The sequence below is a fragment of the Taudactylus pleione genome, unplaced genomic scaffold (assembly GCF_031769625.1).
Source record: "Taudactylus pleione unplaced genomic scaffold, aTauple2 ptg000781l, whole genome shotgun sequence".
In the NCBI taxonomy this organism is placed as follows: Eukaryota; Metazoa; Chordata; class Amphibia; order Anura; family Myobatrachidae; genus Taudactylus; species Taudactylus pleione.
In genome coordinates this window covers 2,391,784-2,417,173 of record NW_028285183.1, presented here as the reverse complement: position 1 = coordinate 2,417,173, position 25,390 = coordinate 2,391,784, and the positions used below count along the sequence as shown (strand labels likewise).

The 25,390-nt window shown below is 40.4% G+C and overlaps 1 protein-coding gene across 1 annotated transcript in view; it reads left to right on the top strand.

Annotated features, from left to right (window-relative positions):
• Positions 1-1,114: 1,114 nt before the first annotated feature.
• Positions 1,115-25,390, top strand: part of LRFN5 (leucine rich repeat and fibronectin type III domain containing 5) — a 335,098-nt gene continuing 310,822 nt past the window's right edge. The window contains exon 1 of the mRNA XM_088457729.1: positions 1,115-2,695. The gene's annotated coding sequence lies outside the window, so the exon portion shown is untranslated. The remainder of the gene's footprint in view (positions 2,696-25,390) is intronic.

The window sequence follows — 25,390 nt, the reverse complement described above, 5'->3', positions numbered from 1 at the left end:
GTCTCGGTAGGTGGTACTGTAGTCTAAGTGCATTGTGGCACTCGCTGGCACTCGCTGGCAAAGGTGGGTGGAAACATGCATACAAGCTCTGCTTGTCATCCAAATAAATGCTGTATGTTACAGTTTTTTCTACACAGCGCTTTTTTTTTCTTTCACTATGCACCAATGAGCACTTTTTTCCTGATTGGCTCCCTACCTGTGCATTAGCCCCGCCTGAGTAAGCCATCCGTGCGCACTGGTGCAGAGCCCAAGCTTGGCTGGCGCAGGTGTTCTACGACCTGCAATCACCGTGACTGGGTCAATCTGGCGCACTCAGGGATGATTCCTTCTGCATTCATCTGCAAAGCGATGTTCCCAGTCACCACCTTTTTATCTGAGTACTAAGCGTGTTTGGCATTCTCACTTTTATTATGTGCTTCAGTAAATAGCCTGACAATTGAGTTCAGCCAGGTGTTCTATTCTACTCTCCCACACAGTTTATGCTCACGCTTCCCCTGTCGCATGTTGTAGGAATTTGGTGTGCATTTTGGATGCCCTTTGTACAGTTTGCATCTGGCAGTTTGTAGTCAGCTGCACCAGGAAAACTTCTGATATATTTTATAAGCCTGGCACAGTACCGTGCTCTGATTATATAGCAGAGTCTGCAATGTTCCAATATGTGATTAGATATTGTACATTAAAAGTTTCCTATTGAGACACAAATAGATTTTTTGGGGGTGATGCAAAATGGATCAATAGACATTATCTAGGCACTTAAACATACATTACCTCTATATGTGTACTGTATTAAATTAATTTTAAATAAATCTTCAACCCTTCCCATCTGCACCGTGAAAGTTTTGCATTGACTATCCAGCAATCAAATCGATTCATCAATGCGATTATTGGCCAGTAATCCACATGTTGCTAAAGAGATAAAAAAAAAAGGATTCAAGAGAGTCCCCCCTTTTTTCCACCCGGGGACTGGAGACACGTATGTGGCATTCAATCACTCTTAGGATTAACTCAGCGTGGAGGCTGTACTGGGGGAAGTACTAGGTGCAGCGGTGCAATTCTTCCTGCTGAGATCTGATCTGACTTTCCCATCTCAGCCACTTGATCGCTCTCACTGCAGAGAACGTTGGTTCAGCTTGCAGAGGAGGTTCTGCCTAATGCAGAGTGAAGCGCTCCCTCAATGCGCAGGCATGGCTTTGTCAACGCTGAATAAGAGGGACCCACAGACCCGCATATTAACCCAAAAGCTTCCGGAGCCCTGCCTGCAAGACTGACTTGCCCCCTGAGCAGCATGTGTTTGTATTTTTGCTTAGGCAGGGGGTGGAGATCGGACGAGCTGCCTATGGGGAAGGGTTCCCTTCGTTTTATCCTCGACAAGTGGATCTGTGTCTGTGTCTAGTGGTGTTAGCTCCTGGGGAAAGAAAGGAAAGGGAAAAAATAAGCGGTAAGCGGCGGTTGGAGACTGATGCTAGTAATTGCAGCCTTAATTTCTGCCCCCACCCTAAACACATAGAAGGAGAGTAGTGGAATCAGCGGGCTGGAATAAGGCGGAATCGAACCTGCTGTTGACCTTCAGAACATTGGACAGCGGCTCCGATCAGCGACTTGGGCCGTGACTGGATCAGCACCTTGGACAGCAACCGGGGTCAGCGCATCGGGCGCCGGTCTGGATCAGCACGTTGGACAGCGACTGGATCAGCGCATCGGGCGCCTGTCTGAATCAGCACTTTGGACAGCGACCAGGGTCAGCACTTTGGATAGCGACCTGGATCAGCACATTGATTGTATAGCGATCTGGACCAGTTACCACAGATAGGATCTATCCAAACAGCGATATGGATTGCTAACCCCCCCCCTTGCCTGCAGAAAAAAAAAAAATCAGGTTCAGAACCGTGGATTAGGATCTGGTTCAGCACCTTGGACAGGGACCGCGCACAGCCTGTCTGTCTCAGCAATCTCAGCAGCATTCCGGGCGACTTCCAAGTTCCCAGAATCTGATTCAGTACTGCTAATTGTATAAAGCAGATAACAAGCCCCCGGATTACAAGTGCAAACCACCTAGGCTCACTGAATGGCTGCTAGTCTATCGAGTGTCGTACTGGGCATGGGCATTTTGTTGCTTACCAAGGAAGCTTGCATTGAAGGAAGGGTTTAGGGATTAACCTGGATCAGGTACATTGCAAGGTCAAAGCCCTATCGTTTACCTATTTACCACCTACAACCGTCGCTGGGAAAAGTTAATGGTCTCCCTTGGATTTACACTTAGATGGCGATCACTGAACGCCTTCTAAACTATTGTTGTTGCTTAATTATACATTATGTGTAATTCAGACCTAATTGTGGGATTTGACCAGGTTCAGGGCTGAAGGTGTTGTTATGTGAACGAGCTTCCCTGCACAGGGTGTTCCCTGCCTTCATGTCTGTGTTGGGAATGGGTGTTCCAATAGATTCTCATTGCAATTGCCCTCTTTCCCCTACAATTTCCATCAGTCGTCGATTTTAATGGAGCACTCTGTTTGGATTACCTACAGTGAAATTCAAGGATAGAATGATAGAATGCCAATGCTGAGCGATGGCAAAGGGCATCAAAGTTACCGGAAAACAATTTGCAAGCCTGTGAGATCCTCCCGTGGCACCGTGTTATCATTTTATCTGCAGGTAAAAAGTCCGGCTGCAATCGTCTTTACTCTAGAGGCGGCAGGTAAACACAAAGCTTAATCCTTCTATAAAATATCGTTGTGATCTTGTGTCTTATGCTTCAGCTGCAATGCAGACTGCTTTACTTATTAATGCTTTTTCGCAATTGTTAGAGTGAGCTGAAATACCCAAGGGTTCCTGTTGTATGATGTACTAGTAGAATAATTTCTATTAAATGGAAAATAAATCTATACTTGGGCACTTAATCTACCCTTGGAATCGGAGATCGGTTACATAGCTTCCTGGGCTCTGGAAGCCAAGTATCTTCCTGCAACCTACAAAAATGCTTTGTATGAAATCTGCTGATTTTTTTTTTTTTAGTATAGAGATTAGGAATAACAACACTAATGCAGCAACAATCCGTACCAGAGGATACTGCATGTTAGGGACATTTGCTGTCTGAAAACCATACTGCACAATCTTTGGTGTTATCTATAGACTTTTATGGACACACCATCTCCAGATATGGGGGGATTATTTACACCATCATATTTTAACCATAAACTACAGTAGCACTTCTTGCCACTTTTAATGGGAAGCTGATGTGATTGCCCTAGTTATGTAATGCAAACATATGACTTGGGGGTATATGTGAAACATTCTGCTATTGTACAAGAATAGTGCATGTTTTTCACAATGAATTGAAGTAGGGACTGAGTTGATTGGCATTATCAAATACCCATTTTATGTCTCCAAGCTATATAATGGAGAGCTCACGAAGACAGCACATGGGATATATATATATAGTTTTTGTTTTCTTAATACACTACAGTAAAGAAGATAATGCACTTGCCTTACAAAATGGACTCATCAATGTTTCATGTTTATGGAGAAGAACAGGTTAATAATTCAGATGCATTATGCTTTATTTGTCTGGGTGTTCACAGTAGTCACATATTTACTATACCCATCTCTGTCTTGGCCTTGCACTCTTTGAGGCTACACTTTCCACAGGAGGGGAAGTGGGTGATTTTCTTTCATTTACAAGCAGCTGTTGGGAAAAATGGTCTTTTTCATTTTCTTTAGTGGTTTGGTGCATTTTCACATATTTCCATACGATGGCATGTGTTGGCAGCTGGATATAGGAATGGAATGAGAATATGCTGTTTCCAATATTCACAGGCTGGGGGTGCCAGTGGGCAACTTTTAAGGCTTTCTTGTACCTCTAAGCTGTAACCTCTAATTTGCCAGAGGGGCCACACATAGTTAAGGAGAAAAATAATGTTTGGGGTTTTATGACTTTTGAGTTTTTATCAGCTAGATGTCACCTTTAATAAATTCATCCTTTAGATTTTTTTTATTTTATTATTTTATTACTATTGTTTGTGCTGCTGCATGGTGAAGTCTAAACTCGCTATGATTTATTTTATGTTTATTTCCAGTATCCCTGAATTTATTCCATTGCCATATATATTTGCTTATGCTCAGTAAGCTATAGGCTATAATAAAAGCGTATGAATAACCCAGTTTTTATAAAGTAACTCATATATTATCACATTCAACAGCACTTTCATGAATCTCTAAATTTTCAACTCAATGAAATGTGATGCTTGAAATAATATTTGTAATTGTAACACTTAGAACACACAATGAATTCATATAATCTATTTTCTATTTCATTTGTGCTAATTTATGTGCACAGTACACATTATTTTATCTAAACAAAATACAGACAAAATAAAACTAATTATTTTATTTTTTTGCACTAAGTGGCCTACATATGTACTGATAGTATCATAGTAAATCTTTCTGTCATGTCATTTATTTAAGTAATCAGGGAAAATAGAGCTGTTGAAAAATAAAAATATTTAAGAACAGAATGACTTCCTTATGTAAAGGATAAGCCACAAAATGCAATGTGTTCTATTCATTCTCTGTACATAAGCATTCTGGATCACTCACACGTGCCAATTAGATGAAACTGTCTTTAAGACATTATCAAGGCTGCTGATTCTTAAGCCTAAAAACCTCCACCTCAGTTCTTATTACTCCATGGTCCATGTGATTTGTTTCCAAATAAAGGCACGCCATTTTGGCTGCCCAGTAACTGCATTAAAAAACAGGGAATTACATGGATTCAGAGCAGCCTGACATTTTTTTATCCCCTGCCACTGAAAGAAATCCTGCATATGCCATTTATTCAGATTGCAGGATTCACATTACACAGCTGCAGCGAGGAGGGAGAGAGAATGTAAGAGAGAGATGGAGAGGCAGGAATGGAAAGAATGAGAGACTGAGAGGGAGAGAAAAGGATAGAAGAGAGAGGAGAAATAAAGAGGGCAAGTAAAGGACAGATAGAAAAAGAAGAGCAGAGTCTAACATCTATACATGGGGTACAATATTTTTTATTTTATTATGAATTTTGGCAAGTGGACAAATTTAAAGCAAACTTGTAACCTTTACACCATGGAGGCTGCCATTTTGTGGGTTGAACCCATATTCAGCTCTTAGTGGATGATTAGGCGCTCCTGTCATGAGAATTAGTTCATCCCACAAAATGGCTGCCAGTGTAGGTAACAGATACAACAATAGTTGTTATTTTACAGTGCCCCCACTTGATGTAAACAGTTTAAAACACAGGGCATAGCTGGCAATATACCAAGATATGCATTATAAAGAGTATGGAATATAAGTTTGAAATTTTAGTGCAATTTTGTGCAGAGAAACTACCTAGTGGTAAGAGAGGGCAGTATTATAAATAGGGAGTACTGTAGTTATTTAAGACTGTGTCTAAAATACAAAAAAAAATCAGTATGTAAATATTTGTTGCCATCCCTAGATTCTAGATGGATTAGGCATTATAACAGGATACATTTTGCTCCCCTAAATCCTGTCAGTCTTACTTCTCCACATCACAGTTTTGCCATCAGTCCCATCTGAGAGGCTCTTCCATGTGCCCCTGGCCTGTGAGGGTCAAACTAATGAACCAGTTTGTTACACTTCGAGTGGCAGATTATTCAGCATCACTGTGGGGTTAAGGGGCTATTCTTCTCTTTATTTGGTAGACTAACCGCAGTATTTTGTGCTCTATTTGCCAATACTGGGGCCATTATCTCTGAGTAAAAATTATCCTGACAACACAATAATAAATTGTGTAACACACATTGGTGACTTATGAACTGTGCGCTGAAACCTGTCTTAGGATAGAGACACATAAAATTACATGGTTAGGTTTTTAATTTCGTTAGGTATTGAACATGTTCCCATCATGAGAGCTCATTCCACTAACCAAGAACGTGTATTGATATGTTGCAGATGTTTTTACAAGCTGTTGCAAAGCCATTTAGCTGAGTACAATGGTATTACGAGTCATGTCATGTTTTGATTTGTTTGATCAATTATTATAAGCAACTCAGTGCTCCAAGCAATATTATTCCGTAGCATTAAATTGTAAGGCAAACTATATTAATAATTACTGAGCTTCCCTTGCTCTCTGCTGAAAATTCACTTGGGTATATTTGTCAAATTGTGTGGAAGGGCATAAATGCTAGGTTGACATAATTTACCTTTGTTTTGTGGTACTTAAATGATGTATTGTAATCATCTTCAGATATATATTCCTAATGTCTCAAGCAAGAGATTAGTATCTGAAAAATCTATGTTATGTGTCTTATTTTTTAGGATTATGAACCATTCATTTGGGCTTTATAATGGCATCAAACCATTAAGATTATAGTGTAACAAAATAAATGTACTGCAAATATAGTAAAGGTAATTATTAGATATAGCTTCATAGGGTACCAGGGCCGTAGCTAGCATAGTGCGGCCGGTGCCATCGCACAGGGCACCACAGGTCAGGGGGCGCTGTTTGGGCCTGTCAAATTTCTGTTTATTATCATTCTTGCTTGTAGCTTCCTCATATTTCATCCCCAGCATCTTCTGGCTTCTCCTATCTCTTCCTTGGCCCTTCCCCATGAAGCCATGGCCCTTTTTTGGGTGCATTATGTCCCTTTGAAAAATGAGGGGGGCACCAATGCTCTTTCTGGCACAGGGCACCAAAAAGTCTACTTATGCCTCTGTAGGGTACATCCTGTTTCAATCCAAATTTTGCTTTTAATAAGTTGTCTTGCACAAGACTGCTTAAGTGAATATCTATATCCATGGGTGGAGTGTTAAAGTACATTACTATCCAGTTACTTTATGATTTGGATATATTTTGAAACTAGCAGTGACTTCTGGACATTTTAGGTTCATCATAAAATTAAACATTTATTCACTGGTATTACTTCAGGCCGTAGACTTTTTGTGACAGTAAAGAAAATAATTAAAAATCCCCACTCATTAATATATTTCTTCCTTGCATTGTTTCTGTCAGTTGAAACCCAGTTAACCCCCAAAACACAGAAGAAAGTGAAGGGTAACTAGTGTTTATTCTAGCACCCTGCACCTGTCACAACAAGTGCAGTTCCTCCTTCCTGCCTGTGGTGTCACTCACTACTCTGGTGCTTCTAGCACACTTAGCTGATGCAACAAACTGCTCAAATACAGACCAGAGTTTGCTAGAAGCATCAGAATACAGAGTGACACACCAGACAGGAAAGAGGAACTACACTGATTGTGACAGGTGCAGGGTGCTAGAATGAACACTAGGTAAGAGGTAGAGATATAAAATGCAAAAATAATTGATAATAATTTTATATTAACAACAGAAAAAAAACAAGGTGGTGGAGACTCCCTAATTCTGTAGATCCTCCCCTTCCCAGACTCCCTGGAGAGTAGGCCTCCTCAGTTCTTGGATCCCCTTCTTGAGAAGTGGAAGGTTCCTTGATGATGCAGTTTTCTGTGAATTGCATCACTGTAGCCCTACCCTCAACTGTTCGATCAAGTGCCATGAAAGCTCTGAATAGCGCTGCATGATTTATTATGGGAATTATTATATAAAAGCAGCTAAGGAAGGAATCATTGAAAAATATATTTTGTGCCTGTTTGCTCTTTATAAAACTGGTAAATAAATATACTGTATGTACTACTTACAGTATCTATGTTTTTTTTTTTTAAAGCTCTATCAGTCCCACAAGAAGCAATATAGAATTCAGTTGGCTGTAAAGAAAATAGCAATAATAAAGTTACTCCCAGCTCTATATAATAAACCTCCATTGCTAGAAGTGTTTAATGTAGACTGATTTTATTTCATTGCTTCAAACTCTCACTTTTCTGAAGAGTGACTGGGAATTTCAGTATTATGTCTTAAGGTCACTGACCTTTATTCAACAAATAGCCAAGTTAGTGTTGTAAAAACAGATTATTTATTGATTTATTTGTCCTTTGTAAAATTCAAAGTTGTATCTCCACTATAAATTTCCTGACTTAATTCTGCACAGTAAGAAATGCTCTTCATCGGTCATGACCCTTCCTATAATACCTTTAACAGCCATAAAGTTTTTGCTTTGTGTAGTTTATACAATACCATTTGTTGTGAAATACTGTACAGTAAGTCCTTGAAATGCATGTACAAATTTAATATTTGTCACAACTTATATAATTCCGCTCAAGGACTTATCTTATATCTACCTGTGTTACTTACATGTAATTCACTAGCATTTCTAATGATGTACAGTATGTAAATTGGCATAACATAGAAACCCACTACCTCTGTCACCAGAGTTTATTAGCGTGGCCGGAGCATCATGGTTGTGTTACAGTTTCTAAACTCAAATTGGAAGTGTACTAGGAATTCCACGTGACCGTCAAATGCTGGTAATAGCGCTAGTAAAAAAAAGTGTGTGTTTTACATTCTGTACTTTTCCATTTTTAAAACAGCTAATTGTCTAAAGACTGGAATTTTCATTGCAGCTGAAAAGCCCAGAGCTTTACCAGCTCACAGCTCATAATGAGCGCTTACATCACTTTGCGTGAAGTAGGATTACTATTATGTAGAGTTTTATAGTTGGAGAGCATTGGTATCAAGCTCTTTGGATACTTTGAGGCTGATTCAGAGATTCATGTACAACTGCTGCCACATTGGGCCTGAGTCACATCAATATGCCTTTATTTCTGCAAATGGTCAATTGTTTTTCAACTGTGCATTCGTCTAAGTAGCTAAAATGTACATGTGTTCCATGATATGTATACACAGAGTAACAGTAGTGACTGAGACGTGTCTTCCCAGAAATGTTTTGGAAATGTATTTGGCATTCTGGGAAGGTGGCACCTCAGAGCTGCACTAGTCTTGGGTGTGTTATGGTAGTGTTGCAGGCATGTTGAATAACTGGTTATGAACTCAGATGCTTCATGGCTTACAGTGGAGGCCATACTCAGCAGCTAGCATGGGGCCGGTACATGTTTCAATGGTGCGCCTGATGGTAGGATCTAAAGACACGGCCTGATTCAGGTTGGTTCACAAGGCTGTATGTGCACGTAGCCAGCTGATGTTTTCTTCCTGTGCATGCATACAAGATGCAGTGCGCGTGCGCGAACAGGCGACAACGATTGGGAATCGATCACACTGAGCACACAGAGTCTTCACACAGTGATTGACAGGAAGTGACTGTTTGAGGTTGGTGATAGGGGGTGGTCAGAGAAACGCAGGCATGCCTGGGCATTTAAATGCCATTACAGGGGCATGAATAATTAAGCCTCTGATTGCATAAGCTGGCAGAAGTCTAGATGGCAACAGGAAGTTTAGCAGTTTCTGCGGTAGGGTCAGGTCAACCACAACTGTGCGGATGGTACTGATGTTACTCAATGGTACTGATGTTTTTGCTGACTTGCGGATGCATGTCATGGGAAGTGGGTGGCATTATACAGTGATGGGCATCTAGGTATAGAGCTGCGGTTGCCGTGCGATTGCAATCATTAGCATATTTTCGTAGTGAGCAGGGTGCGTGTGAACGCAGCTTTGCGAACCATCCTTAATTAGGCCCACAGTAAGCAGGATTATTTCATCTAAGGATGCACAAAGCGGGCATTTCAGTACCTTGCACAGTCAGATGCATGCTTTTACACCAGTGGAAGGACTGATACTAGCATTACAATAAAGTTGCAGACACGACTTTGGCAAAAGTAGCTAAAGTGGTTGCAGCAGCGTGTGACCCATTATTTGCATGCAAATATATGTGGATATTTGCCCATATACAGAGTTGCACACATCTATGCTTTATAGCAGGGGTGGGGAACCTTTTTTCTGCCAGGGGCCATTTGGATATTTAAAACATCAGTTGGGGGCCACACCGGCTGATGTGCCTGCGAATCGACTGTGTTGACACAGTGTGTACCCAGCTTAAGGGACACTCACACACACACAATGATGGATGCCCCCCACCCTACATCCCCAACAGCCCGTTACAAGATGTGCTAATGGATGACTGCAGGCAGCACTGGTGTGTCACACAAACAGTACATTTTTGTCACATAGAAGCAGCCTACTTCCTACCATTGCATGCATGCAGAGATCACTCACCCCACATCACTTGCTCACCTGGTCTGGCTCCGGTCCCTGCTGCTCCACCTGCCACTGCTGAGGGTGCCGGTGTGCCTGATTGGAGACAGCCTTGGCCGCTGACGTGCCTCCCTGATCCAGTCGGCCAGACTGTGACAACAGCTAAGGCTGGCCTGGGCACCCTGCAACTTCAAAGGCTGTGGGTGACTGCCTTCCGGTGCGAGAGTGTGGCAACAAATCCACACGAGACTATCACCATTGCCCCCCTCCAGCGGCCCTGCCCTGACCACCCTGCAGGTTCCTATGCCTGCCACTAAGTGGGACACCAGCTGAGCTGTCTCTGCTGCCGCTGAAGGGGAAGCCCGCTGCGATGACTCTGCTGCCGACCTGGCCTGATGAAATGATCTTGTGAGCCATATCTGGCCCGCGTGCCAGAGGTTCCCCATCCCTGCTTTATAGAATAGTTATCATCACTACCAGTGCACATTCATACCAGCCCTATACCTCATGCAAAATATTAATCCAAATCAGATGGATATCCATGTATGCTCAACTCTCCATAGGCCACAATATTACAGAAATGCCCATGACATGCCACCGAAACATATGTATGGTTATTTTTAACTCAGAATTCTCTAGCTGTAATGCTATGTGCCAATACACCTCTTTATCACCTTGTTTAAAAAAACTAAAATGGCAGGAGGGAATAGACCGAAAATGGCCCAGTCTTTCCTGGTACCAATAGGATATGATCTACAGAACAAACACCTCTGCCAATGCCCATATTCTCATAACTTGTAAATCTGTAAAGCACAAAAGAAAGAAAGAAAGTACTCTCTTATTTGGGGCACTCAACCTACCTCATAAATAAAATATAACTTTTAATGGTACACCAATGAAATCATGAAGATGATAAGTCTTATATACAAAAAACTTTATATACAATACACAAAAACACAAAACAACATAGACAAGATAACTGGTCTCAATTGGACCCAGTTGTAAAAACACTGACCGACAGGAGTCAAAAGGATAAGCATATGTCCATAATTATGACTCTAAGTGTATCACTGTGTCAGACAGTAGGCGAAATATAATCAAAAATATGATAATATGTCCAGGATGAAAAATCCCTCAATAGCGTACTTTGACCACCTAATACAAACACAGCATGATCAATTGAAAGTAGATGTTAATTTATATACCAAGTAATATAGGTCCTATAAATCAAGGCTATTATGTAGCGCAAACAATTGGATGTTAATGGTATATATAAAACACTGTGAGCAACAAAGTTCTGGGTATAGAATAATATTTAAATCCTAAATGGCTATAGATCAGAGTACACAGGTATCCTCCCCAGTGGTTGATCCATATCTTGAATCATCTGGAAGGTATAAATGGCTATCTCTGCAATATGCAATACTACCAAATGAGGATATGAATGGATACACAATTGATACAGTTTTGAATAATTAGAAAAAATAATCTGAAAGTAAATCTCTCTATTTTGTATGGCAGGAATGGCTGCTGCAAGGTGTCTTACTGTGTGCATACAGATAGAATAAAAGATTATAGGCATCTGCTGTTGTACAGTACGTTGGGCAAGTGAATCTGGTGTGATCAGTGCAGATCCACTTACATTCGTCCGCAGAATGAGAGTGCCTTAACAAGAAAAAATGTAGAGAGAACAGTAAAGTGTAGAGTAGTGTGTGAAACAGGGAAAAATCTCCAGTGTGCTGCTTCTCACAGTGTGTGAATACACAGTGGACTGTGAGTGAGCGGTCCTGGAGGTTCCCTGTCACACTGATTAAGTACAGAGAGGAAGGAAATCCATGCAGGAGGCTGTCCCTGCTATGCCCTGATGTGATGTGAAATCACAGCGCTGGGACAGAGGAGAGGGGTTGGGTATGTCCAAGCGGCATCCCAGCTGTCGGGATGCCGCTGGTCAGAATACAGACAGTGGCATCCCAACAGCCAGAATCCCGGCACCCATAGGAATGAACGGTATGTATTTTCCTAACCCCTACTCTAACCATAATCCTCCCTCCCTGGTGCCTAACCCTAACCTCCCCCCTAATGCCTAAGCCTAACCTCCCCACGCCCTAAACCTAACACCCCCTCCCCGATGCCTAAACCTAACCTCCCCTCTAGTGCCTAAGCCTAACCTCCCCCTCCCTGCACCCTTATCCTAACACTCCCTTCCCGATGCCTAACCCTAACCCTCCCCCTAGTACCTAACCCTAACCCGCACCCTAACCGTAACCTCCCCTAACACCCCAATACTTACCTTCAGGATGCCGACGGTTGGGATACTGATGCTGGGATCCCGACCTGTTGAGAATTTGGCGCCATTATTTAGACCATTGGCATCCCTCTCGCCGGGATGCTGACTACATCCCTGATCTTCAGATGATTGTATGACACCATTCTAAGCCCATGTGAGCTGTATCTGTTGATTATCAGCCATACATGCATACTGAATGAAAACAGAAAACTGCATGTACAAATTTATACTGTAGATTTCTATGTGCAATTTCTTTATTTTACTACTTTTTGGAGAGTCACAAGTCTATATTAACATACAGAAATAAAGCAATACAGTTACGTGTCTACTACACACCATGCTATTGATGCTGACTTGAACTTTTGCCCACATTGCACATTTTTCAGAGCCAAGCATATTGTACACAAGGACAAATGTGGAAGAGTCCATACACATTTCAGTCAAATCTCTACTTGACTCAGCAGCGGAGGCAAATGTTATCGCAACTGCAATCGCTTACGGATTGCAGTTTTTAAAATATGCTAATGCCTGTCCAAGCACAGCCGGCATAAAGATGCCCACTGCTGCTTCCTCATGTCCATCCAATGTTGCACTCCTATGTAAACATCGGTACCATCGACGCACAGCAAGCAGACATGCAGCATGTACGGCGAGTATGTCCAGCCGCAAACACTGCTGCTCTCCTCATATGCAGAGAGGTCTCAAGCTGCAAGGAAGATCGCAATGGCTAATTTATGCACGCCCATGAAATGACATTTAAATGATCAGACAAGCCTGGCTGCGTTTACCTAACCACCTCCTCATTACCTCTCCCAAATGCTGCCTACATGACACTCATTTTGTGAATATATCCTCTGTCTGTATGTAATCACAAAAAAAATCGTGACGTGTGCGCATTGTGACTCACATGTATGCGCAATGGCAAATAATTGATCAATCTGTATAAACATCTGCATTGCTTCCGCTGCTGAATCAGGCCCTGAGTAGGCATAACTGCGCTGTAAAAAGATGTTCTTACATAGGCAAAGTTAATTCAGGGTCTTGTCGATGCAGCTGTGGGTTAAGTAGAGTTGGATGTAAGCATACTGTAAATCTATATACAGTATATAAAATCAAATGTTCTGACTCACTGACTTATTGACTGACTCACTGACTTATTGACTGACTCACTGACTTATTGACTGACTCACTGACTCACCAACGCTCAGACCAAACCCCTGGTCCTAGAAACATGAAAATTGGGGAGTATATTCCATCCATGACGTAGGTGACCAATAAGAAGGGATTTTTCAAAATTTGACTCTTAAGGGAGTGAAAAAGGCTAAAATGTTTCCTCCTTTCCTGTGCAATAGTCTGCATGATGGATTCATTGTGACTGCAGCACAGTTCAGAATTCAAACACCAACTGTCATCCCAAGTGCTGACAAACATCCCTGGCATTTGGTGTGGCTCTGCAATTTAATAGTAAGGGAAGGGAATGTATTACTACATAGGTGAGAGAGGAAAATGTTTTACAACAGCAGTGAGAGGGGAATGTGTTACTATAGAGGTGAGGGAGGGGAATGTGTTAATACACAGGTATGGGAGAGGAATGTGTTACTACATAGGTGAGGGAAGGGAGGGGAATGTCAAATGTAGTAATAAGGGGTGAGGGAAGGGAATGTGTTACAACACAGGTGAGGGAGGGGAACGTGTTACTACATGGGTGAGCAAGGGTAATGTGTTACTTCAGAAGTGAGGAAGGGGAATAAGTTACTACAGGTGTGAGTGAGGGTAATGTGTTACTACAGGTGTGAGGGAAGGTTTGTATTTCTACACACGTGAGGGAGAGGAATGTCGAGTGTGTTACAACACAGGGAAATGTATTACTAGAGAGGCTAGGGAATGGAATGTGTTAGTACACATGTGAGGGAGGGTGATGTCTTACTTTAGCAGTGAGGGAGGGGATGAATTATTATGAAGATGAAGGATTCATTGGTTATTGGAGTGGTGAGATGAAAATGGAAACATTAAATATCTAAGGTCTACCCATCAGCTAGGTATTCATTAATAGGTATTCATCACAGCAGCTCTCACAGTAAGTCCTGCATCCTACAAGTGGAAATACGAAAAAAAAAAGAAAACTGGAGCCCTAACTAAAATAGCAACAAGTTAATTGAATAGTCTATGTATTTATTAAGACAGTAGGGTACAGTATAGCTTATGTAGTAGATATATCAAGATAAAATGTAAAGGCTCATATGCACTGGACGATTTTTATGAACAATATTAATGATAACTATATCGTTGAATGATATATATTGTTCAAATCCTCCAGTATGTATGAACTTAACGACTAACGCGGGTTGTTAACGATATCCCCAATCATCTGTACATGCAGCCCAATCTGGGGATATCGTTAATGATGCCATGTAAATAAGCCTGTTTCCAGACACATCTTTTACACCAGGTATACACTAACACAAGTGCAAGTAGCTGGTACTTGCATAAGGATAGGATGAGTCCATTGCAAAACATGTACAAATATGTATACGAAGAATATATGCAGGTGTTTGTTATGCACTTAAAGTGTTAGTATTTGGGGCCGAGCTGCATTCCATTTTGCATTGAGCCCCACACCTCAGTAAATTACTAAATCTGTCTCAGTTTTGTTTTGTACAGTGTGTTAAGTCCACCTCTTATTAATCTGCCTGATGACATTGAATTGCTCTGAGAATTGTGGTCGGTTTAAAGGAAAATATTTCTAAGCACAACATGACTACATTACAAAATATCACTGTAATTACTTCACCAAGTATTTGTACATACATGTAAGTCCTAAACAAGGACTTCTTTATAGCTGATAATACAGTTTGAGTCTCCCATATCCAAAATGCTTGGGACCAGGGGTATTTTGGATAACGGAATATTCCGTATTTTGGAATAATTGCATATCATAATGAAATATCTTGGGAATGGGACCCCAATATACACATAGAATGCATTTATGTGTTGTATACACCTTATACACCAAGCCTGCAGGTCATTTTACACAATGTTTTCAATAATTTTGTGGCTCAAGCAAAGTTTGTGTACATATATGAGATAAATTTATGTTTCATTTACACCCTATACACACAGCCTGAAGGTAATTGTATACCATATTTGTAATAATTTGTGCCTTAGACAAAGTTCGTGTACATTTAACCATCAAAAATCAAAGGTTTTATTATCTCAGTCATGCCAAAATTATTCTGTATTTCGGAATATTCCGTATTTTGGAATATTTGGATATGGGAGACTCAACCTGTAGTTACTTAGTGTTACTATAATTCTGTCTCCAATGACTCATGTAACAGAGCAGTGTGATTGGCACAGCACAATTTTCCACTAAAAATAAAATTCCTGTTGGATGTGTCATAAGTGATATATTTGTTAATACAACCTAAGTCACCTTGGAGTAAGTAGTGTCAGAAGAAAAAGTGCTAGGTAGCTGATGTACTGTAATTTGTACGTACATCTTTGGGTGTGGATCAAAAATAATTGTAGGTTTTTAGAAGTGGAGATGTTGCTCATAGCAACCAATCAGATTCTAGGTATTATCTTCTAGAAGGTGCTAGATAAATGTTAAGTAGAATCTGATTGGTTGCTATGGGCAACATCTCCACTTCTAAAAACCGACTCTTTAGTAAATATACCCCTAAGACTAAACATTAAGGCAATGGTGGGAACATACATGTCTATACTGGTAGTAATAAATAAAAAAATGGGTAACACCTCTAGTTGCGCAGTTACTAATAGGGGCCCCACATATACTTTTAGGAGTAACACCCACTCCAAAGAAGATACTGAGATAAAAATAGATACTTTTATGTTTCTATATGTTTTTACAACATTTTAATGTTGTATTATCAACCAGTGGAATAAAACTTGTCGACTTTTATATGTACTGTATGTGATTTTATGAGTCAAACATCTTTTGTTATACATAGTGCCAATCACTATACTTATCTATTTTTATCTCATTATACTGGTAATAATGTCAGCAAATTGCTTTGAGTTAAGTATAGTCTCAGTATGAATGTGGAGCCACAGTGTGATTAGATCAGAATTACTTGGATCCTTTTTGGATATGCTCATGAATGCAGTCAGCAGATGTATGTGTAATCATTGTCTGACCGCACTGTGGGGCTTTGTGTGATTCAGCTGCCCTGAAAGGCTCTGGTCAAGCTGCAGGATTAGTCCATATGTAGTCATCCTAAGGGGGAGTTAAGCAAAAAGAACAGAACAGTTTCTGTCATCACATGACCATTTCAGTACTAATCTGAATGTGTCTATCACAATAGCTCAAAACATTGAAACATATTATCCTGTCTCAAAGGTCTTCATTTTTTGTCCCTTCACTCAAATCCATGTTTCACATATCACTGTACAGTTAAAATCATGTACACTCAACATACTTAATAAAAATGTATATATACAGTACAAGTCGGTGATCTGTAAACAATTACAGACTTGACAGAATACTTAGCAAACAGGCATTAGAGAAAATTTAGATTAAAAAAAGTCTATCACAAATTGATAAATTCCTGTCCAAAATATTTCTCTATGTATCTAGATACTAAGGGGGAAGTCAATTGCCGACAAAGAGTGCAATTTACCTTAAACGGCAGCAATGGTATCCCATCTCGCACCCTTTGCCAGGCTGGCCGAATGCCCGATTTTCACAAAAGTGCTATTTTGTGCGAGATCCTACTCCCGTTAAGCGTGGTGGCTGCCATGCAGATTCAACCGTTCGAAAGGATTCACCCTGAATTGATTAGCCCCCTTATTATTGTCCAAATTTTAATTTTGGTTATCTCCCTTATTATTGTCCAAATTGTAATGTGCTAGATTCTCTATTGGCAAATGCTTCTCCGCAGCTGCAGATTTGAATATTTTGCTCCACCCACAAATATTCTTACTCTTCCTGCTCCCTTTACCTCCTTTCCCTCATTGCTAGTGATAACAATTGCCACAACGTCCGTAATGCCCCATGTATGAAGTTAGTATACAGTATGTGTTTTGGTAGCAACTAAAAATTTAATTAATTTTGTATTTTTTATGACATATACAACAAAACACCTACTTCAGCTCCCAACAGGAGTACAAATACATACAGAGGCATCCAATATAAGTAACCCTGCTGCTCCTCTAATACTCTTACACTACTGAAGATTATAGCCTCTGAGGCATTTCCAAAACAAACCCAGATGTGCTTCTCTATCTGTACAGAGGAAACTTCATGAACTTTATAGGGCAAAGGCCAGGGGCAAAATAGTGCATCACCATTACCTAAGATCAGGGTGAGGATCTTGCTGTCCACCCTGGGTCCCTCCGCTATGCTCTGAAGAGAGAAGAGAGCTGGACAAGTCCTGTCATGTGCCATCCATCAAATGCAACCTTTGTGCTGGTATTGAGTGATACAGGGTCTCTGAAGGGGAGGGGTCGTCAGCAATAAGGGGCCTTCTCTCTTCTGTGCCCTGTAGCAGCCCAAACTACTATAGTTATGCTACAGACAAATGGAGTAGTTTGTAAAAACAGTTTTCTTTATATTCGAAAGATAATTGGTTAAAACAATTTTCTTTGAAAATATTTTACCATATGATAGCCAAAAAATATATTATTATAAGCACAGCAGCTAAAGTATTTACTATAGTAGACAAGTTGGCTATGTTTTGTTTGCTCTTCAAAAAAAGGCATTTGACACTACAATCTTCTTGAAACATTATGACAGGAGTATCATATTACTACTGTGTGCTGCATGGCACCCTGCTCCTTCCTTTATATAACTCTAAGTCTGTGGCTTCCTGCTGCCTCCATTCTCCTCCTCACATCCATGCCACCAGGTCTGTAGAGTGAGGGAATAGACCCAGGTACTGGAGAGGGTGTGGCCAAATAGTAGAGGTGTGGCCATGACCCATACAAAAAACAATAAAAAAAATATGCACAGCGGTGCTTGCCCAACAGGGGGATGCTTAATACCCCTAAGCCATCAGTGTGATTGCTCTCCCCTCTCCCACAGCAGTCAGACCCTGGACTCTCCACAACCCAGCACACAGCAATGTATTCTGGGCTGGGGAGAGAAGCTGCTGCTGCTAAAAAGTAAGAAGTGTTACAGGGAGACCTGGGTCTCAACCAGGCCCCTTTCACAGGTCCAGGTAATTCTCAGGGGCACTGTCTGCCACATGCAGTCCTGACTTCATCAACATAATTACACATTTGGCCAGGTCATTGCCTCCAATAAGATGAGCCTACTCATGCTGCCATTTTATATGCTGTTTTGAATAATTTGATAAGCCAACTAACTGGATATTGCTATTTCCATTCAATTTGAAACTGTTGAGAATGAACAAGGAGACAAAGGTAAGGTTCAATAATGTGCTCTGACTGTAGTCAAATGCACATTGAAACAATGGGGCTCATTCAGAGGTGGATGCATTTGTGCTCTTAACATAGACACATGGGAAACAATGTGCTTATATGTATATGCATACATCCAGCCAGCTTCATAACAGTTGCATTTGTGCAGAGCACATTACAGGTGTGTAAGCCTACTAAGCACTGGCAGCTCCAAAGATGGGGCTGAAGTGCAGTCCAAAATTCAAATAGGGGAGCCACACCAACTGCCAGTGAGTCCTGGCCGGTGATGTTTGGCAGCATTTGGGGTGGCAGTTTGTGTGGTGTCCCTATTTGAAATTTGGACTGCACTGTAGTCCCACCTCTGGGGCTGCCACTACTACTAAACCACATTGTAGTATAGTAATGCAGCTTCACATTGATACAGTAGTATCAAATTCTAAAGTTGTATTACCCTACTTGTGCACAATATAATAATGTTAAGAAGTGTTATATATTATAAGAGAGAATACAGTAGTGTCTTAAGAGTACTTGAAGAAAGATAATGGCTGATCAATCATCGACCATTGCCATCATTATGTATCACTGCATGACCCTTCTATTTGAACATTGTCCATGTGTCATTGTGTTTGCTTTATATGTACGATCTTACTGTTCTCATCCTAGATTTGCCTGGACACGAGCTACCATTCTGCCTCTCCAGGCACAAGTAGATGCATGTCGACATCAAACACAAACAACTACAGTACATACAGACGGACTCAAACAATTTTTTTAGCCTGACTCCTGAGTATGAAAATGTGTATCTACACAAATGAAAAATGAAAGTATGTCCAATTTTAAATAAGCCCCAACATGCTTTTTAGAATTGTCAGAAAATAATTCTAAATACAGAAGAAGTGAAAAATTAATTAGGTTGTCCTTAATATGAGTTTCTTAAACTGCAGCTGGGATACTGTGATATACACAGCATGACACACAGACATTGTTCCAGCCTCAAGAGCTGCTTTCCTGACAATACTTCGAAATGTCTATCATTAGCATACAAAATATCAATTACTGTTGTTGTATGTATCATCGGCAATATGTGTAGGTGCTTTACGTTTTAACCACTGAATGCGGCCATATGATCCTGGCAGATTTGGAAATAGGTAATTATGGCAAAGTTGTTTAAAGGAAAGAAAATGAGCAGCTAAAAAATCATATATACAGAAATCTTATTAACAAGAAATATTTTCTGCGCTATGGATGTTACTTTAGAGCAGCTCCTAATAAAAATTATATCGATATATTACAAATAAGGAGCGCTTGTACATAAATGTGTATATATAAAACGCAATACCTATGGGAAAAAAAAGGGTTAATAGAGATGTTTAAAGCCCTTTTTGATATTTAGGGAAGTCTGTAGAAAACTCAAGGGTTCCAATTAAATGCCATGCGGTGCGGTTTGATCGTGGAGTCAGACATATATAGCTAACTGTCTCTCCCTATTGCTGCTTACCTTTGGTGGCTTCCGCTCTGTCCAGCTGGTACCCTGCAAGAGGTGATTGTCTTCTTCGTCCGTGTAAATGGCGCTATGCTGCAGCGATGCAGTATTATGACATCACTGTATCTCAGATGTGCGCTAAAACCAACACGTTTCAGGCTCCTGGCCCTCTTTCAAGGATAGCGTCCCTTTCCTGTATGCTCCATTTTATTTAGAAACTCAATTGATTCAATTAAAAACACTAATTTAATAATTAAGTGTAATTTCTTTAAAAAAATGATGGTATTGCGTTTTAAATGTTTGTCTACGGACTTCCCTAAATATCAGAAAGGGCTTTAAACATCTCTATTAACCCTTTTTTTCCCATAGGTATTGCGTTTTATATATACACATTTATGTACAAGCGCTCCTTATTTGTAATATATACAGAAATCTTGCAATAAAGTATCTTCTAATCTAAAATGCTGAATTACTGTATAACCCTGCGGCATACTTGTAATTGACGATAGTTGAATGTACGGTACATGTTTCTCACAAGGGACAACAAAATATTGTTAAGTAATAATAGTCAAAACTTAACTCACAGAAGTACACAGTATTGCTCTTGTGGGTTGGGTGCGGTATGCCGACGTTCAGGATCCCAACAGTCAGAATCCCGACACTGGCATCCTGACAGGGTTAGGATACTGACACATGTCGGTAAGTATCCTAACCCTACCCTTACACCTAAACCTCCCTCCCCACAGCCTAAACCTAACCCTCCCCCCTATGCCTAAACCTAACTCTCCTCCTAGTGCCCAACCCTAACTCTCCACTCTCCCCCAAGCCCCATTACTTACCATCGGGATGCTGGTACCAGGATTCTGACTGGTGTTGGGATTTCCGGTGCCACCATTGTGAGCGCTGGCATCCTCGACAGCCGGGATTTAAATTACATCCCATTCTGGTTTATAAGGAAGATTTTACTTAACTCATATGAACCCTCTTGTCCATTCCCACTCTTTACCAAATGTACATCCAGTGCATTGGGCATGATTCGATGTGGCATGCAGACGATACTGAGGATGTGCCTATTGCAGCAAATCCGCCTGCATCTTATGCTAAGGCTGTGCCTATTTTCTTAATACTGAGATGCCCACTATCTGCATCTTGCAATGGTGCATTTCCATCTTGGTGCATCTTTTGCTACACCATGGGTTGTATTATCGAATCTTGCACCAGCCCCATGACAGGTGCAATTTATCCATCTGAGAATGACCGCCTGTGGCACTCCTGTGCCTGCTTAGCCAGCCCCCTGTTACCTTCCATGAACGCCCACTAAAATCCACAGGCCCTGCATCCAAATCTGTTCTGCATCTCATGAGGTAACAATTGGGATGCATGCGCTGTGCCACTCCAAAGCATGCGCAGAAGAAAAAACATTGGACGTTTGCACGATTATCAGCATAGCGCGGGACTCTGAATCAGACCCATTGTGTTTTAAAAGCAACGAACTCTATTATAATATTTTACATTGATTAACTAACAGGGCCATAGTAAAGATTGCCAGGCCCTGGTTATTTTTGGGGTGCGTGGCCTAATGGAAGTTTGCATGGCCACACCTCCTTAAAGAAAATAGGTAAAAGCTCAGCCAGGTGCAAATACGAGGGGGGCACGATCAATGTGATCACTCCCACCCTTTCCCCCCTACACTGCCAGAGAAGAATGCTGCTGCTGCTGATCAGTGGCAACCTCTCTGGTCCCACTGCAGCCCACCACACAGCAACATGACAGGTAAGGGAGAGGGGGAGGTGGGCAGCGGACCTGGACCTCCTCCGGGTCCCTACATCAAGCCCGGGACTGGATAATTAGTGCCTGCCCCCCCTCTTGGTGCCCCTGTTAACTAATAACATACAGTAGCACAAGCAGACATTATTCCATTAAAATGAGTCACATGACATAAGTGGGTTACAAGGGGCCAGGAGATGTATCAAAGTTTTGAGAGAGATAAAATGAAGAAGTTGGCCAATAGCAACCAATCATATTACACACAGAGGGTGTATAATTTCCAACTCCAAGTGCACCCGGGCTCTTTTACTATGGAAAGAAGCTTCAGTCTGGAACACTCCATTTCGGCCTTTTAACACTGAGGTGTTATCTTTGCAATACCTCTTGGAAACTGATACAATATTGTTTATCTCTTTCCCCTTGTTTTTCCCTATGATATTGGAATTTATAGGGGGAAATACATCACATCTCTCGCAAATTTGTGGGTGAGACCAAACCGTTTGGACTCAGATCTCTAAAAGTTTTTTTTTTTCTCTCATGTTTGGATTTAAGTCTGGTGCATGATTATATACTGAACCTTTTTATTATATGTACTGTATGTTTTTGATTTGGTGAATCATTGTTTTAGTTCAATCTGCTGCTTAAGACTTATTGTGCGCTGTGATTCTGCATAAATATCTTTTTCATTTGACAATGAAATAGGTTTATGAATAACATTTAGCACAAAATGGTACAAGATGGCTGCTGATAATACAAGATGGCAGCCAGACATACAGAAATTAATGTTAACTCTATCACATGTTCTCGGACTCTATGACATTGGGCGAGTTTTAAAAATGTGAGAGTTTAATGCTAAACTCTCACATTTTCTAAACTCTCACCCTATTATATCTGGCCCAAAATGTTTATTGAACCACAGTAACGAATCTGCAAATGATTTGTTGCTATGGTTTAGTGAATTTGTTGCAGTGTTAGTTAATGATCCTTCGGCAGTTCTAATGTCCTTTTAATCTGCAATACACATTTATTATAATTATAAGCCACACATGAGTGTAGAATGGCTGGATGGCTGATGTACTATATTTGTAGCAGTCAGTAAACCGGTTTTATTTTGTCATATTCTTGTAAAAACCGGCATAGAAAGACAAAAGTAATGAAGTTACATTTTGATAAATTTATATTTGAAATATGGAGAAATTGCACAATAGTCGCATAATTAGCCTATGTCCCTGACAATTTTAAAGCCTACAGTTATATGATGATAATATGAAGTAATGCATTACTTGTGTGGATGACGTAGTTATTTTGATTTGATGAAAGATGTTGACCTCTACATGTCTAGTGACCCTGGCAAAATCTAAATAACGGTTATCATCTGCAGTAGGAGGCTTGTTGCAGCAAGGATTCCGTGAATTGAAAGTTTTGGTTAGAAAACAATAATGGGTGATATGTCAGTGATAGCTGAACAAGGGGTGGTCATTAATGTTTCTTAAAAATGTGAGGCACATAAGTACTATAAAAAGATATTCTTTCTTGCGTCTGTATAGGATACATAAATGATTTCATGGCCATGAAAACTAGAAGGACAGAGAGTCTCCAGGAAACCATCAGCTAAATTGAATAATGACTGTATAAAATTTAAATTCTGTATAGTGGTTACTGATGAATTACTATGTATAGCTCTTTCATGTCACTTAGTAAGCAGACGCAGACACAAACATGAACCCATCATTTTAAATGTTTAATGACCAAAAGGGTTTTATACACTCATAATCAGACCAGATAAAACGTGTTTAACTTTTGTTTTATTATTCTTTGCATCCTTTTATTAATTGTCAATGATTGATTTGTGAGGCATATATAGCTTATAGGTAGCTGATTGGATCAAATGTATTTAATAATTAAATAATACCTAGGTAACAGTGATTGAAAATGGAATAAAAATAGAGTTTGTCATGAATGTCATCTATGGTTGTCCCACTTTTATTAGTAAATTCTAACACTGGGGTGAGTTTGGCTTAAACCAATATCCTCAATGGTCTTAGGACCTAATTCAGACTTGTACGCAAACTCAAATGTTTCAACTTTGGTCAGAACCAATGAATATTGGTCAGGTCCATTAATATTGGCCAAGCCCCATGAAAATTGGTCATGACTCATGAATATTGGTCAAGCTCCATAAATATTAGTCAGGGATCATGAATATTGGTCAGGCTCCATAAATATTGGTCAAGCATCATCAACATCTGGCAGGACCAGGAATATTGATCAAGTCTTATAAATAGAGGTTAGGCCAAATAAATCTTGGTCAGGCCCCATGAATCTTGATCATAAAGTGTGTCAGTTCTATTATTGGTTTTTAGTGATTAGATAGCGGTATTTTTCTGAACCAACATCTTACTATGGTATGCATGAGATGTATTTGTCTATTAAGCAACTAGTGGGTTTCAAGTCTTTAGAAAGGCAATTACTGTATATTTTGTGCTCACTAGTAGGAAAGTAGACATCAAAATAGCACCACCTTTCTCAGGCTTAGAATACTGTAGTCAAATGAGTGTTGACCATGAATTATATATTTATATAGGATATTTCCTTAGTCATTTACTCTTCTTTCCCCAAACATTTAAAAAAAAAATGTAGTTACTTGGCTTAAAATAGTGAAGTGTATTGATCTTAATGCAGTTTAAGGACAAATACAGGACTTTCACAGAAGCGAGAACAATTCTACCCTAACAAATTCTCAAATGAAAAGCTTTGTTTTTCTCATTCATATACTGTATGTATATTATTCAGATATCATAAGCATGAACATATAAATACAAATATACAATGTAATATTTAGTATATTTATCTTACACAAACTTTTTACAATTATCTGCTATTAACAATATACTATAAAAAAACCTTAAAATGACCAGTGGTGGCTCCAGAGGTGGGGCTGCAGCACAGTCCAAAATTCAAAGAGGGGAACCACACCAACTGCCACCCCAAATGCTGCCAAACATCGCCAGCCAGAACTCACTGGCAGTTGGTGTGGCTCCCCTATTTGAATTTTGAACCGTGCTGCAGCCCTTCCTCTAGAGCCGCCACTGAAAATGACATTTATCTGCATTTCAAAAAATCACAATTTTTATGAAGCTATTGTTTCTGCTCAATACATATTCCATATATAATTAACCCTCCTGTCCCAAGTAGCTCACAGAACTATCAGCATACTGTGTCCTTCTCAAGTTCTCCACTGTATGGGGTTAATGTAATAGCCTTTAAAACATTGGGCCTGATTCAGACCCGCTCGCGAGCGCAGAGCACTCGCAAGCGGGTCAATGTTGCCCAAGTGCGCATGCGCACGATGGAGGCGGCTCCGTCGTGCGCGTGCGCGAGACCCGAATAATGCCGGCCAAGC